Consider the following 16,062-nt stretch of genomic DNA (forward strand, 5'->3'; position numbering starts at 1 on the left):
AGTTGATGTATACATTGCTCTCTTGGTCCTACTCCCTTTGCTCTGCATCAGATCCTATAAGTCATGCCTTGCTTCTCTAGACTCCAACCATTTATGGTTTCTTAAAGAACAATAGTATTCCATAGTATACATGTACCATAACTTGTTTAGCCATTTCCCAATTGATGAGCATCCCTCAATTTCCTATTATTTTCCATCATAAAAAAGAGCTGCTATGAATATTTTGGAACATGTAGGATGTTTCCCTTTTTTTTTTTTAAACAATTTATTCTGGATATAGACTTAAAGTTGAAATTGCTGGTCAAAAGGTATGAATAGTTTTATTGCTCTTTGGGCATAGTTCCATATTGCTTTCCAGAAAGGTTGGATCCATTCACAACTCCACCAGCAATGTATCAATGTCCCAATCCTCCCACAACCTCTCTAACATTGTTTTCCCTTTTTCTCAGTTTGGCCAATCTGATAGATGTGAGATGATATTTCATTGTTGTTTTAATTTTCATTTCTCTAATCAATAACATGGTAGCACAAGTTCTGGAAAATGGATATTACTCTAGAGCTTTCCCAGTCACCAGTGGAGTGGAACAGGACCATATACTTGCCCCCATGCTTATTAGCATGATATTTCATCAATGTTGTCAGATGTCTTCAAAAAGGACAAGAACATCAGTCAGCCACCAAATTGATGGTAAATTATTTAACCTGAAAAGACTATAATGCAAGACTAAAGTGGAGGAAGAGTTGTTGTGTGGCATTTTGTATGCAGATGCAATCTCTGAGACTGAGGATGGATTGATTCTCTACTGTTTGTCCTGATTTTGACCTAAGAATTATTAAAAAACCCATCCCATAGGTTCTCTATCAGCCAGCACCTTACCATCCATTGGTTACAACAAATGAAGAAATTTTGAATGCTACTGATGAGTTCACTTACCTTGGCAAACACTTAGTTTCCCAGAATGCCCACATAGATGATGAGGTTGATGCATGGATTGCCAGAACTAGCTCAGTGTTTGAGAGGCTTCAAAGGAAAGTGTGGGAAGAAAACCAAATTGAAGCTGTTGTATGTCTGTGAAACCTGTTCAGTCTACCAGCACCATGACAGAAAACTGAATTACTTCCATTTATATTGACTTAGTAAATTCTGAAAATCACCTGGCAAGATAAGGTACAGGATACTGATGTCTTTTCTCAAGCTGAACTTCTAAGTATTCAAACTTTACGGCAGAGGTTTACCTAAAAGATCATTTTATAGACAACTCACATGAAGCAAATGCTCATATGGAGGTCAGAAGAAGCTCTATAAGAATACTCTCAAGGTCTCGATGAAGAACTTTGGAATTGATTGTAAGATATGGGAGACACTGGCAATACCACCTGTCCTAGCATATCCAAATCAAAGAAGATATCACAGCACTTCCATGAAAAAGCAGAGTTGCAATAGCTCAAAAGATATGGGAAATGTGCAAATTTGGAGATATCTCCATTCCAAATGTTCATATGGGTTATTTGTGCCCTACTGGTGGTAGAATCTTACAAATTAGTATTAGTTTGATTAGTTACAGTTGAACACGTTGAATCTTGACCACAACATAGTGATGTCACTTTAGCCCTCTTTGAGAATGATGGACAACTATTACTACTATCCCCAAAGTACCTCTATTGCAACTTTGGTGCTATTATCCTCAAGTTCTTCTTACTCCTTTCTAATACCACTCCCACTCTATCCTTCTCTCTACCCTTAGTGCTTAGTTCAGTGTATGGTATACAGTAGGCACTTAATACTTATTGATTTACCTATATACAAATCTGACTATACCACTCTTCTACTCAATCAACTCAAGTGGCTCCCTTATACAATTACAACCTCTTCAGCCTTTTAAGCTCTTTACAACTTGGCCTCAACTTACAGTATCTCCCCAGCACAATAATCCCCTCTGTACACTCAGTGGTCCAGTCAGTGTGGCCTTCTTGCCTTATCTTAAGCACAATTCTCCATCTCCCATTCCTATGTCTTCCCACAGTCTGTCCCTTTTGCCTAAAATTCTTTCCTATCCCTCCCATAACTCAGTTTTCTTCAAGTCTCACCTTACATGCCATCTTTTCCTACTTCCCTTGCCTTCAAATTTAATTTTATATACTTATCTATGTACCTGTCACCTCTCACAGTGAGACTCTAAGGTGTTTGAGAGTGGGTACTGTTTCCATCTTTGTATTTTCAGCACCACATAGTGCTGGTCCATGGTAGTCATTTAAAAAATACTTCTTACTTGTTGAATGGATTTTAAGGCTTTCAAGAATTAGTATTAGATAGTTAATAAAGAAGATATAGACATGAGCAGGCTTCCAGATCTAGATCTATGAACCTAAATAAAGAAATCTAAACAATATTATCAATTCCATCTTAATTTACAGGAACAGTTACTCTAAATTGTGTTTAGTATAAAATCTTGCTTCTGTCAGCTGGATTAGGTGATCATTCCACCACTGACCCTCTGACTATTCAGAACTGTCCTAGCAGCTGGAGGTTCCAGTCAGAGAGACAGGAAGCCTATGGTCAAGGTGATTTGTGGGGTAGACTCAATTATCAGGCAAAGGAAAGGAACCTAGTGGAATCAGCTTAGTGAGTAAGACTTAATGATGCCAACTGGGTAAAGTGGCAAATTGAACTCTGACCATATTTAATATAAGCATTGCCCAGAAGGTCAGCAACCGAGAGGAGCTAAGAATTGATTCTTCAAAGCAACCTCAACTGACTCCAGCCACAGCTCTCTATCTACTGTGACATCTAGCTGCCCATGGAAAGAAGTGGGAAGGAGAGAGAAGTCATAAGTAAACTCGTTGTTATATGCTGTGTGGAATCCCAGTTTGTGTGCTGTGTGGCTAAGCAGACTGGGACATATTCAAACATGTACCATCTTCTACAGTGGAACTCTCAATACATAGCAGATTCTCTGTCACTTACTGGATAGTTATCACTTGGAAATCTCATTATTATTTCTAATTCTATTATCTTAAGTTTTTGTACATCACAGAAAGTGAAGTGTAGAACTTAAATTCTAAATGCCTGGTAAGCATGCCTGTCACCAAATACAGTTTGTTATATATGAGTATCTTTAAGTTTCAGAGATGAGTTTACTCCTTGATTTAAGTAAGCAGGTCAACTTTATTTTGTTTACAAAAAAAGATGGTCAGGATAAATCTTGGACATCCCACTTGTGCTGTATCACATATGTTAGATGGTGCTATGGATAGAGCATCAAGCCTAGAGTCTGGACAACTTGAGTTCAAATCTGGCCTCGGACACTTACTAGCTATGTGACCTTGGGCAAATCACTTAACCCTGATTGCCTCACATCCAGGGTCATCTCCAGTTCTCCCGACTCACCTCCACATCTAGGCATACTATACAATATCCGGTTCCACCATTACTTATAAAATCTACTTTATACCATTAAGAGCCACTTGACCCTAACCATCAACAATTGGAGGAACCAGATGAATCTTATCATTCTGGATGTAATGGTGATGATGTTGTAATAGTGATGAAACTTAGCTAGGAAACTACCAAGGTGGTGATCTCTCCATTCAAGTAATCTTTCTGTCCTCAATTCCTTAGGCCTAGGGAGAGGGGCTGGACCTGAGGCCACTGATCTAGAGAACTTCCAGGTGAAGAAACTTCCTCTATTGATCCAGTTCTGCACTTTCTCTACAAAGAAGGGAGTAAATTAGAGCAGTGGTATCAAATTCAAATAGAAATGGGGGTTACCAATCCCAATATGAGAATCCCTATGGCAGAAAATTTATTTAGTTTCAAAATATAATATCATGTCTTATTATAGTTTAATTTATTTTCTTAACTATTTTCCAGTTGCATTTTAATCTAGTCTGGGTCACAGTAGGGAATGTTGTGGACCACATAGGGCCAACATGTTTGACTATAGACCTAAAACGTTGAGAAGTTACCCAGGCTCACATACATGATTTGTATCAGAGATGGGACTTGAACCCAAGTCTTCTAAGCTCTGAGACCCACTTTCTGACCATTTCAACATGGCTGCCTTTTAAAAAAATTTATGATCTAAATATCCAAAAGTCAAGATGAACTTTTGGCTTGAAGACTAAAAGAATGGAATTTCTTGCAAGAAGACATCAAAATATGATCAAAACATGAAACTTCTCTTGAGAAGTATAAAATTTAAAAAGTATTCTTGGCATATCTCTTTTACTAGAATTACCACTTGGGTATACCAAATACTCTTGCTTTATTTGTGAATGTGAGATTAGAGACAGCAAAAACAACATTAATAAACATTGACCTCAAAGTAAAGAAGTGAATACAGGAAAAGTTAACCACTGATTCAGTTTTGAAAAGATTTTTTTTTAACCACTGTTGCTCCTTAAACTTGGTATAATAAAAATTTTGTCAAGGTGATGAATGATGGTACAAGTTTTCTTTCTCCAAAAAATAAATGTTTAAGACTTTGTGGCTAAAATCAAAGAAGGAGATGATATTTGTAGATATTCAGAAAAGGAAAGCCAAGACAGAGAAATATGTTCTGGAGAGCAGATGAATAAAGTTAAAGAAGTGGTATGGAAATAATATTTTAAAGAGATCAAATGCTTTGTGGGAAACAAGATAGAAAATTAAGATGAAGTTGCCAGTGATCTCAAAGTCTCTAAAGTTATAGGATTTAACATGCTACTCTAGATCTGTTTCTTGGATTCACATTGGATTTCTTCCCAGAAAACCTAGGGTCAGGGAATGCTTCCATCAAGAAATCTGCACAATGGAAAAGTGATACAAGGATACAATGAGTGCAAGTGTGCTGGCTGACTTTTGTTGGATAGTGAATTGGTTTGTTCCGTGGGCCAAATATAACAGGAAATCATCAGTAGCTACATTTTGAGAAAGTTAAACAAGCCCAATTCTGTATAGTAAAACATGATTTTTAAGAAATATAGAACTGTGATTCCTGTGAAAATGATAGAAATTAGGCAAAATCTGAAGCTATATTTGAAAGCAGCACAAAACATACTATTGTTGTTCAGTCATTTTTCAATCATGTTGAACTCTTTTTGACCCCATTTGGGGGTTTGGCTAAGATACTGGAGTGACTTGCCATTTCCTTCTCCAGCTCATTTTATAGATGAGGAAACTGAGGCATATAGGGTTAAGTGACTTGTCCAGGGTCTGAGATTAGATTTTAATTTGAGAAAATTAGTCTTCCTGACTCCAATCCCTGCACTCTATTCTCTGTATCACCTGATTCAAATATTTTAAGGGTGTAATAGGAAAAAACCCCTTTTTTTGTGGCCCAATTAAATTAGAAAATTTTTCCTAATATCCAGCCCATGTTTGCCTTTTTTGCCTCCTCTACCCATTGTTCCAAGTTCTACCTTTTTTTTTTTTAGGTTTTTGCAAGGCAAATGGGATTAAGTGGCTTGCCCAATGCCACACAGCTAGGTAATTATTAAGTGTCTGAGAACGGATTTGAACTCAGGTACTCCTGACTCCAGGGCTGGTGCTTTATCCACTTCACCACCTAGCCACCCCTCCTAGTTCTACCTTTTAAGGCCATGGAGAAGATATCTACCTTGTCTTCCACATGATGATTCTAAAAATATTTTATCATGGTTGTCATGCAGGTCTTTGTCCCTTAAAAAGTACCCTGGTATCTTTTCTCAAAGGAATATCCCTAATTTTTTCCATTGATTGTAATAAGGCATGAACTTCATCATCCTGATTGCACTCCTGAAAATCTTCACTAGTTTGTTAGCACACTTCCTCCTGAAATGTGGAGCCTAGAATTGAACACAAAACTTCAGATGTAGTCTAAGGAGGAAGGAGTGTAGGACTCCACCTTTATTTTAGGGTGGTGAGCTTTTTTAAAAGTATCACAAAATTTTTTATGATTTTTGGCAGTATACTATAATAACATTTCATACTGTTCAATTGTATTGAGTTTGCAGTCAGTCCACTTTAACCCTTATATCTTTTCATCTGCTATCTAACATCTTATTTATGAGAAGGAGATTTCTTGATTCTAAGTGTAATATTTTGCCTTTATCCCTATTAAAATTTCATCTTTATTAGATTTGGAAATAAACTTCATCTTACTGACTTGCTAAATTTTAATGAGATAATAACTCCAATACATTTCCATAGCACCTGCAAAATCTTTTCATGGACCATCTTACTTAAGCCTCACAAGAAGACTAAGAGGCAGATACTATGATGATTCTCATTTTGCAAATGGGAAAGTTGAGACTGAGAAATTAAATGACTTTCCCAAGGTAATAGGTCATTGAGATGTTTGATACCAAGTTCAGGGACTTCTATCTACTCCATTGTGTTGTCTTAATTATTCAGAAATTCATCTTAAAAACTATCAAATTCTCCTCCTCCATTTTATTTTCTTATATTCCCATATGAGATTCCCTTCCACCAGGACCCTTCCTGTCTCTTCCTCTGCACCCCTCCCCCCAACTCATTTCATGTTGGTTGGGGCCCCATGTCCAGAATGTTTATGACTCTACTTTGTATGCATGACTTTCCTGGCTGGAATTTTTATTTATGCCCAGTGGTGGAAGAAAGATTCTGGGAAGTCATTTGGTGCACTAAAATGCCGCTAAAGAGAAAATGTGAACAGCTACTCATAGTGCAAGCTTTAATCAGCTTTTTTTAAAAGTTGATATTGCAGTAGTGCTGAAGTTCATAGAGGAAGAAAAAGAAACATTCAATGGCTAATCATTTGAGTGAGAATGTGTTTTAAAAGCCACATTAGGGAATGCAAGTATATTCAATAGATATATATTGAACTTCTGCCAATTAGGTACATTGGTAGGCAGTTGAACAGTTATATCTGTGGGTTGATTAGTGGATTAATGTCCTTCCAGAAGATCTCTATGGGATAAGTTATGCACCATTTTTATCAGTGATTTGAGGGATGAACTAGAAGGTAGGTTTAGCAAATTTGCAGATGCCATAAAGCTTGGAACGATAGCTGATATGCATTCTAGAATCACAAACTGTTAACATTGGATCCCAAAGGCCATTTAGATCCCTTCACACTTAAAGAGAAATCCCAATTATTGGCAAGTAATGAGCTTGTCCTCATTTGAAGACTTCCAGTGATGGGAAATTTACTATCTCCTAAGTTAGTCAGTTCACCTTTTACGAGGCTCTGGTTATTAGTTGTTAGTTATTAGGGAGCTTTCTCCCTTACAGTGAGGCTAAATATGTCTCTCTGCAACATCAGTCAATGCATTGTTCCTGATTTTCCTTCTGGGGCCAGAACAGAGCAAACCTAATCCCTCTTCCATTAGACAGTCCTTTAAGTACTTAAACAAAGTAGTCCTATCTCTCTTATTTTCTTTCTACCATGCTAAACATGCTTAATTTCTTCAAAACAAACTTAACAAGCCACAGTCTATTTAACAAGATGCTTTTCTGGATGTGCCCTATTTTTTTAAATGTCCTTAAATTGAAATGCCCAGAATGGAATAGTTGTGGCTGATCCAATCTATCTCCTCAGGATGCTGTTATTTTTTTTTTTAATCTTTGCAAAGCAATGGGGGGGGTAAGTGACTTGCTCAAGGTCACACAGCTAAGTATTGTCTGAGGCTGGATTTGAATTCAAGTTCTGACTCCAAGGCTGGTGATCCCTCCATTGTGCCACCTAGCTGCCCTAAGGATGCTAAGTTGCAATGTAATCTAAGGTTACTATAGTGTCTCCTTGGGGGGTTTCTCCTTGGGGGGGCTTCCCAAAAAAAATTAAATCAAGCTAATTTCCTTTGTAATGCCTGGGTTTTTATGATTAAAATATAAATTTTCTTCAGTTCTGAGTTTTCTCCTTTCAATCCTTCCTTTAACCATTGTTGATGATGATGTTATTAATAATAATAATTATTATTATTATAAACATTGATATAGCACTTATTATGTAACAGGTGCTATACCAAGTGCTTTGCAATTGCTGTCTCATTTGATCCACACAACCCTGGGAAGTAGGTGCCATTATTACTTCTATTTTATAGATGTGGAAACTGAGATAAACAGAGACTAAATGACTTACCCAGAGTCACACAGCTAGTAAGTGTATGAAGCTGGATTTGAACTCAAGTCTTCTGACTGTAGCTCTGACATTCTATCCATGATGTCACATAGTTGCCTAAAGAAAGCAAAAAAAAATGCAATACCCATTATACATACAAAGTCATATAAAACATGGTTCCATGTTCTGAAGCGGGGGGGAAAGCAAGAAAAATAAAAGGGAATACGGGCTTCAATCTACACTCTGAATCTATCAGTTCTCCAACCAAAGGTAGATAACATTTTACATATTGAGTCTTGGAATTATGTGGATCATTATATTGATCAGAGTTATTTAGATCAGAGAAAGATCAGAGCTCTTTCATGGTTGTTTATCTTTACAATATTGCTATCACTATGTAGATTGTTCTTTTGCTTCTACTCACTCTACTTTCCATCAATTCATATGTCTTCCCAACTTTTTCTGAACTCATCCCCTTATCATTTCTTATAGCACAACAGTATTTCTTCACTCTCTTATACCATAACTTGGTCTATCATTTCCCAGTTGATGGGCATTCCCCTCAATTTCCAATTTCGTGTAACCACAAAGAGAGCTGTTGCAAATATTTTGTATATTGTGTCCTTTTCCTTTTAAATTCATATCTTAGTGATAGAGAACTTAGTACCAATATTGCTTGGTCAAAGAATATGCAGAGTTTTATAGCTTTGGGGTATAGTTTCAAATTGTAATCCAAAATGGAGGGAACAGTATATGGCTTCAACAACAGAGTGTTAGTATTCCTATTTTTCACATTCCCTCCAGTATTTGTCCTTTTCCTTTTTTGTCATCTTAGCTAATTTGATAGATGAAAAATGGTACCTCAGATTTGTTTTAATTATTTGTAATTTGGAGTATTTTTATATGACTATTGATAGTTTTGATTTCTTTCTCTGAAAACTGTCTGATTACACCATTTGACCATTTATCAATTGAAGAATCGCTCCTAGTTTTTACAAATGTGGTTTATCTTCCTCTATAGTTGAGAAATAAGATATTTATAAGAAAATTTGTTATATATTTCCCCCATTTCATGTTTTTCTTCTAATCAATTCATTGGTTTTGTTTGTGCAAGATCATTTAATTTTATGTAATCAAAATCATTCATTTTTACCTCCTTTGAATCTCTCTCTCTCTTATATTGTCATAGATCTGACAAGAAATTTCCTCCATATTCTCCAAATTTGCTTATATTGCTGTTTATGTCTAAATCATATACCCATTTTGAGCTTATCTTGGTATATGTGTCAGATGTTGGCTTATCTCTAGTTTCTGCCAGACTACTCAGTTCACCCAGCAATTTTTGTCAAACAGAGAATTCATACCCCAATAGCTGGGATCTTTGTGTTTAGCAAATAGTAAACTACTGAGCTCATTTGCTTCTATATATTATGTGTATATAGTATAAATGTGTGTGTGTGTGTGTGTGTGTGTGTGTGTGTGTGTGTTATCCATTCCATTGATCAAGTACTCTATTTCTTATCCAGCATCAAATTGTTTTGAGGATTACCACTTTGTAATATAGTTTGAGAGCTGGTGCTAATAGATTCACTTTCTTCACATGTCATTTCATCGATTCCCATCATAGTCTTAACCTTTTGTTCAATTTATATGAATTTTTTTTTAGGGGTTTTTTTTTTGCAAGGCAAATAGGGTTAAAATGGCTTGCCCAAGGTCACACAGCTAGGTAATTATTAAGTGTCTGAGGTTGGATTTGAGCTCAGGTACTCCTGACTCCAGGGTTGGTGCTGTATCCACTGTGCCACCTAGCTGCCCCATATGAATTTTTAAAATTACTTTTTCTAGCTCTATAAAGTAATTCTTTGTTATTTTGATTAGTATAGCACTGAATAAATAAATTTAGGTAGTGTTTTTCCTAAGTAAAAAAAATTTAGATAATATTTAGTGGTCATTTTTATTAAATTGATTCAGCTTACCCATAAGCAATTAATATTTCTTCAATTGTTTAGCTCTGTCTCTATTTGTGTGAATGTTAGGTGATTGTGCTTGTATAACTCCTATGTATGTCTTATCAAGAAGACTCCAAAGAATTGCATAGTCATATAATTATTTTATATGAAATTTCTCTTTCCACCTCTTCCCAAAAAATTGCATAGTTATATAGTTATTTTAAGTGGAATTTCTCTTTCCACCTCTTGCATAGTTATATAGTTATTTTATTTTTAGGTTTTTGCAAGGCAAACTGGGTTAAATGGCTTGCCCAAGGCCACACAGCTAGGTAATTATTAAGTGTCTGAGACTAGATTTGAACCCAGGTACTCCTGACTCCAGGGCCAGTGCTTTATCCACTATGCCACCTAGCCGCCCCTATATAGTTATTTTAAATGTAATTTCTCTTTCTACCTCTTCTCTTTCCACCTCTTGACAAGAAGACTCCAAAGAATTGCATAGTTTTATTTTAAATGGAATTTCTCTTTCCACCTCTTCCCACTGTATCACAAAGTGGTATATATAGTGGTAGTATATGTAAATGCTAATGCTTTTGTATAAGTTATTTTATATTTTGAACTTTTGCTAAAGTAGTTAATTATTTTGACCAGTTTGTCAGATAATTTTCTAGAGTTATCTAAGTATATCATCATATCACCTGCAAAAAATGCTGGTTTTGTTTCCTCATTACCCATACTAATTTCCTTATTTTATTTTTCTTGTCATTGCTATAGTTAGCATTTTTAATTCAATATTAAAAAATAATGATGATAATTGACATCTTTGCTTCACCGCTGATCTTATTGGAAAGGTTATCCCTGATATTGATAATGCTTGCTCTTGGTTTTAGATAAATGCTACTTATCATTTTAAAGAAAATCTCCATTTATTTCTATGATTTTTAGTGTTTTTCATACAAATGAATGTAGTATTTTGTCAAAAGCTTTATCTGCATTGATTTATATTAATCATATTTTTATTGCTTTGGTTATTGATATGATCAATTATGCTTTCCTTCTATTGAAACAGTCTTGTATTCCTGGTATAAATTCAGCCTTGTCATAGTGTATCTTTGTGATATATTGCTGTAGTCTCCTTACTAATATTTTATTTGAAATTTTTCTTTAATGAATTTAATTTTATTGGATTGTGGTTTTAAAGGGTACATTTAATATTTCTACTTTTTTGCAATTGTCTGAAATATTATTATGCCCTAATATTGGTCAATTTTTTTTGTGAAGTTGCCATATTCAGCTGAGAAAAGGTATACTTCTTTCTACTCTCATCTATGATTCTCTAGAGGTCTATTGTATTCTACTTAGTCTATAATTCTATAATTCATCTCTTTAACTTCTTGTTTATTTTATAGTTAGATGTACCTGGGTCAGAGCATGATCAAATTGAGGTTTCTTACTAGTATAGTTTATTGTCTATTTCTTCCTATAATTCATTTAACTGTTCCTCCAAGAATTTTAATGCAATGCTATTTAGTGCATACATGTTCAGTATTAATATTATTTCATTGTTCATGGTACCCTTTAGCAAAAGGCTAAATACTCTTGCTTTGTGTAAGATCATCATTGATACTATTGCCTTTTTTAAAACTTCAGCTGTAGCATAATAGCATCTTCTCCAGCACTTTATTTTAAGCCCGTGTGTGTCTTTTTGTTTTAAGTGTGTTTCTTGTAAGCAACATATTGTTGTATTTTGGTTTCTAGTTCATTCTGCTCTCTTCTATTTTATAGGTGAATTCATCCCATTTACATTCATAGTTACGATTGGTAACTGTGTATTTTCCTCTATCCTATTCTCTTTTAACCTTATCTTTTTAAATCTTATCACTTTTTAGAAGTCTAATTTGCTCCTGACTGCTGCCTTCTTTTATCTATCCTCCCCTTATCACCCTATCCCTTCTTTTAATCTCTTCTATTTCTCTGTTGAGTAAGATAAATTTCTATACTAATTGAATGTGTGTTTTAAATTTCTCTCTCTCTCTTAACAAAAAAATAAAGCACTTAATGTTTTCCCCTTCCTCAACTATACTGTGTGCTTGATTTTTTTTTCATCTGAGTGTAGGGTTTTTTACACTTATATTGATTAAATTTCATCTTGTAATAGTCAATCTACCACCCTAGCCTGTCAAGACATTTTTGCATACTGGATTTCAATAGCTATTAGGCTACTATGTGTCAAGCACTAATACTAGATGGAAATACAAAGACAACAATGCAAGACAATCTGCCCTTGGTAGATTTGTTCTTTTGGGGAAAATGACATGTAAACATGGAAACATATACCAGACAATTTTGAAGGAGGGAGCACTAGTAGTTAAGGGCATCAATAAAAGTTTCATATAGGTGGTAATACTTGAGCTGAGTTTTAAAGGAAGCATGGGATTTTTAGAGGTAAAAATGATACAGATGTGCTTCTACACCTGTGGGACCACTGGGGCAAGGTGTGGGAGTCTGGACCATAGTGTGTACAACTGGGGGTAATCAATAATAAAGCTAAAGAGATAGGATGAAGTCAGGCTATAAAATGCTTTAAAAGGCACACAGAAGAATTGGTATTTAAACTCAAAGTCAATAGAGAGCCATTAGGATTTATTGAATAGGGGAGTTACCTGGTCAGATAAACATTTTGGGAAAATCATGTCAGCAAATGTGCATTAGATGGATGGAGATAATAATGTTTCTTCTTCATTTTCAAAGAAGACCACGACATCAGGGAGGTGATGCCATAACAGACACATGAACTGGATTTGAGTGAAGGGATGCTGTGCTAAGTCACCAGCCTTCCTTTCTCCTCCAGAGTCATCTGGGTCCAGTGGCCAGATATGAATCAGGATGACTAGAGATGGCTCTGGATGTGGAGCAATCAGGATTAAACAACTTGCCCAAGGTCACACAGCTGGTAAGTGTCAGAGGATGGATTCGAACTCCTGTCCTCTTTATTCCACCAAGGCTATGCTCTATCCACTGAGCCATCTACCTACTCCAGATAGATGGGGATAGGGAGAGATTTGAGATAGGAAGGCCAACTAATGTGTTATTACAATAATATAGATTAGCTTAATAATATATAATAATAATAATATATTATTATAATAATATAGTGGCTTAAGTAGAAAAAGTACTGTAAAAGTTGAAAGGGTAACACGGGGCAGCTAGGTGGCGTAGTGGATAGAGCACCGGCCTTGGAGTCAGGAGTACCTGGGTTCAAATCCGGTCTCAGACACTTAATAATGACCTAGCTGTGTGGCCTTGGGCAAGCCACTTAACCCCATTTGCCTTGCAAAAACCTAAAAAAAAAAAAGAAAGGGGAACAGATAGAAGTGTTGTGGAAGCAGAAGAAATAAAATTTGGCAAATGATTAGCTAGTGTATATGGGAGAATTAGGATTCAAGAATAGCATTGAGATTGTGAGTTTAGATAACAATTGGAAGAAATAATTAAGTTCAACATTTTATTGGGTAGGGGGGAAGATAATGAATTTTCTTTTGATTATGTTGAGTTTGAGATTCCTATGGAACATGCAATTTGAAATGTCCTATAGGCAGTTGGAGATGCTTGATTGAAAAAAGACTAGAGGTGTGACTAGGTGGAACAGTGCATAGAGCACGGGTCCTGGAGTCAGGAGTACCTGAGTTCAAATCTGACCTCAGACGATTAATAATTACCTAGCTGTGTGGCCTTGGGCAAGCCACTTAACCCTATTTCCTTACAAAAAAAAAACTCTAAAAAAAAAGATAAATGACTAGGGCTAGATATGAGAATGTGGGAATCATTTATATTTAAAGGATAATTGAACCATGAGAGGTGATGAGAGAGTAGAGAAAGAAGGGGGAGGGACCAAGGCAGAGCTTTGGGCTAACTCAAAATTAGAGATGATGAATCAGCAAAGGAGACAGGTAAGGTGAAAATCAAGAGAGAACAGTGTCAAGAAAACCCAGAGTTCAAAGAATATCTAAAGAATATCAATTATCTAAATGCTATAGAGAAGTCAAGAATAAGGATTAAGAAAAGTCATTAGATTTGGTGAGTAAGCTATCATGTCATATGAAAATTTGATATACATACTATACATTCCCTCATCTAAGTTCCTGAAAAAAAATGTTGAATAATACAGGACCAAATGCAGCTCCTAGGGGATTCCATTAAAGTCCTATCTCCAAGATGACTTTGAGCCATAGTGAGTTTTCTTTGTGTTCAGTCATTCAACCAATTTCAAATTTACCTTATCTGTTTATATTATCTAACCTCATATGTTTCCTCACTGAAGTAAGGAAATCCTTTTATCTTCCCAATTGGTTTCTTACTCCATTACCTTCAGAAATTGTTTGAAATCTGTTCTCTCCTACAACTTCCTACATCTTCTTCTTACCCTATTATCTTATGATCTCATCTCCTATTTTACTGAAAAAATGGAAGCCATTTGCCATGAGTTTCCTTTCTTCCTCTTCTCTTCAACTCAAAATTGAAACCATCCTTACTCTTTCCTCTAGTCTCTGATAATGAGGCAGACTTTCTCCTTGCCAAGGTAAACCTTCCTACATAAACCCTTGATCTCATTCTCTTCCATCTTTACCAGCAAATTGCTTTCTCAATTATCTGCATTCTCTTTTTTCTTCCTGTTTATTGGTTCTTTTTTTGCTGCTTATAAACATGCATCTCTTACATTATTATTATTATTATTATTATTATTAGTTTTTTGCAAGGCAACAGGGTTAAGTGGCTTGCCCAAGGCCACACAGCTAGGCAATTATTAACTGTCTGAGGCTGGATTTGAACTCAGGTACTCCTGACTCCAGGGCCAGTGCTCCATCCACTGTGCCACCTAACCATCTCTTTCATTCTTAAAAAAAAAAACCTTCACAATATTCTACCAGCCTTTCAGCCAGTCATTCTATTTTTCCTCCTTTTTTTAGTCAAATTCCTAGAAAAATCTAACCACATTCATTGCCTCCACTTTGTCTCTTTTCCCTCCTCTCAGAAGTCTGCAAACTGGTTTTCAGTCATTGCTTAACTAAATTACTCTCTCTGAAGTTATCAATATTACAGATCTGATGGTGTTTTCTCAGTTCTCCTCCCTCTTAATGTCTTTTCAGCATTTGGCAATATTGACTACCCTTTCCTGTCTGGGCTGTTGTGACTCCACTGATCATTCTTCATACATATTTCTCCTAACTTGAGCTTCATCTAAGCAGCACATGAATTGGAGGTCACCATCCACCATAATTGCCAGGGTAGAAGAAGTAAACAAAGAAATTTCTCTCTTCCTCATTTTTGAGGAGAGGGAGAGAGAGACAGAGACAGAGATAGAGAGATGTCACATGTTCAAAAGATAGGAAGAAGGCTATCAAGAAAGGAAGATGTTTCTCTTTTTAAAGTCTACAGAATGAATGCCTCTGCCTCCTTCAGAGGTCAGTTCTCTTTGACACAGACATTCCTTGCTGCTGCCATGTTGATCCATGGACCAATAAGGGGATTGTTTTATTATCCCAGGGGAGTTCTGCTCAGTTCCAGGTATACTCAATGATATTTCTTCCAAGTCAGCCCCACTCCACAATTGTATAGCATTTTCTTGATCTACCAGTCTAGTAACCTTGTCAGGAAAGGAAATGAGGTTAGTCTGGCATGGCCTGCTCCTGAAAAAGCCATTGTAGGCTCTTAATGATCCCTACTTCCTTATCTAAATGCTCATAAACCATCACTTTAATAACACATTAAAGAATTTTGTTAAAATTCAAGTCGGGTTCACAGGCATGCTACTGGAAAACTCCACCCTATTCTTTTTTTGAAAAATATCTGCCTACTTCCAGTTTCAAGGTACCTCTCATTCTTTCTAATTTTTCAGAGGTCAGTGTCAATGTCTAGTAATTACACCTGTCAGTTCTTTCAGTACTTTGGGATGTTGTTTGTTCAGGTCTAGTAATCTGCATTCATAGAGAACACTTAGGTCCTCTCTTTCCATCTCTTTGCTGATATTGTTTCAAATCTTTGTTAACCATTTGTGT

At 35.9% G+C, this 16,062-nt stretch overlaps 1 long non-coding RNA gene across 2 annotated transcripts in view; it reads right to left on the bottom strand.

Annotated features, from left to right (window-relative positions):
• The window catches only part of LOC141521117 (uncharacterized), an 86,013-nt gene that overhangs the window by 64,449 nt on the left and 5,502 nt on the right, over nt 1-16,062 (bottom strand). For both annotated transcript variants that reach the window (XR_012477848.1, XR_012477849.1), the window contains exon 2: nt 8,079-8,174. This is a non-coding gene — a long non-coding RNA (uncharacterized LOC141521117). The remainder of the gene's footprint in view (nt 1-8,078; nt 8,175-16,062) is intronic.

The sequence above is a fragment of the Macrotis lagotis genome, chromosome 4, assembly GCF_037893015.1.
Source record: "Macrotis lagotis isolate mMagLag1 chromosome 4, bilby.v1.9.chrom.fasta, whole genome shotgun sequence".
Classification (NCBI taxonomy): Eukaryota; Metazoa; Chordata; class Mammalia; order Peramelemorphia; family Peramelidae; genus Macrotis; species Macrotis lagotis.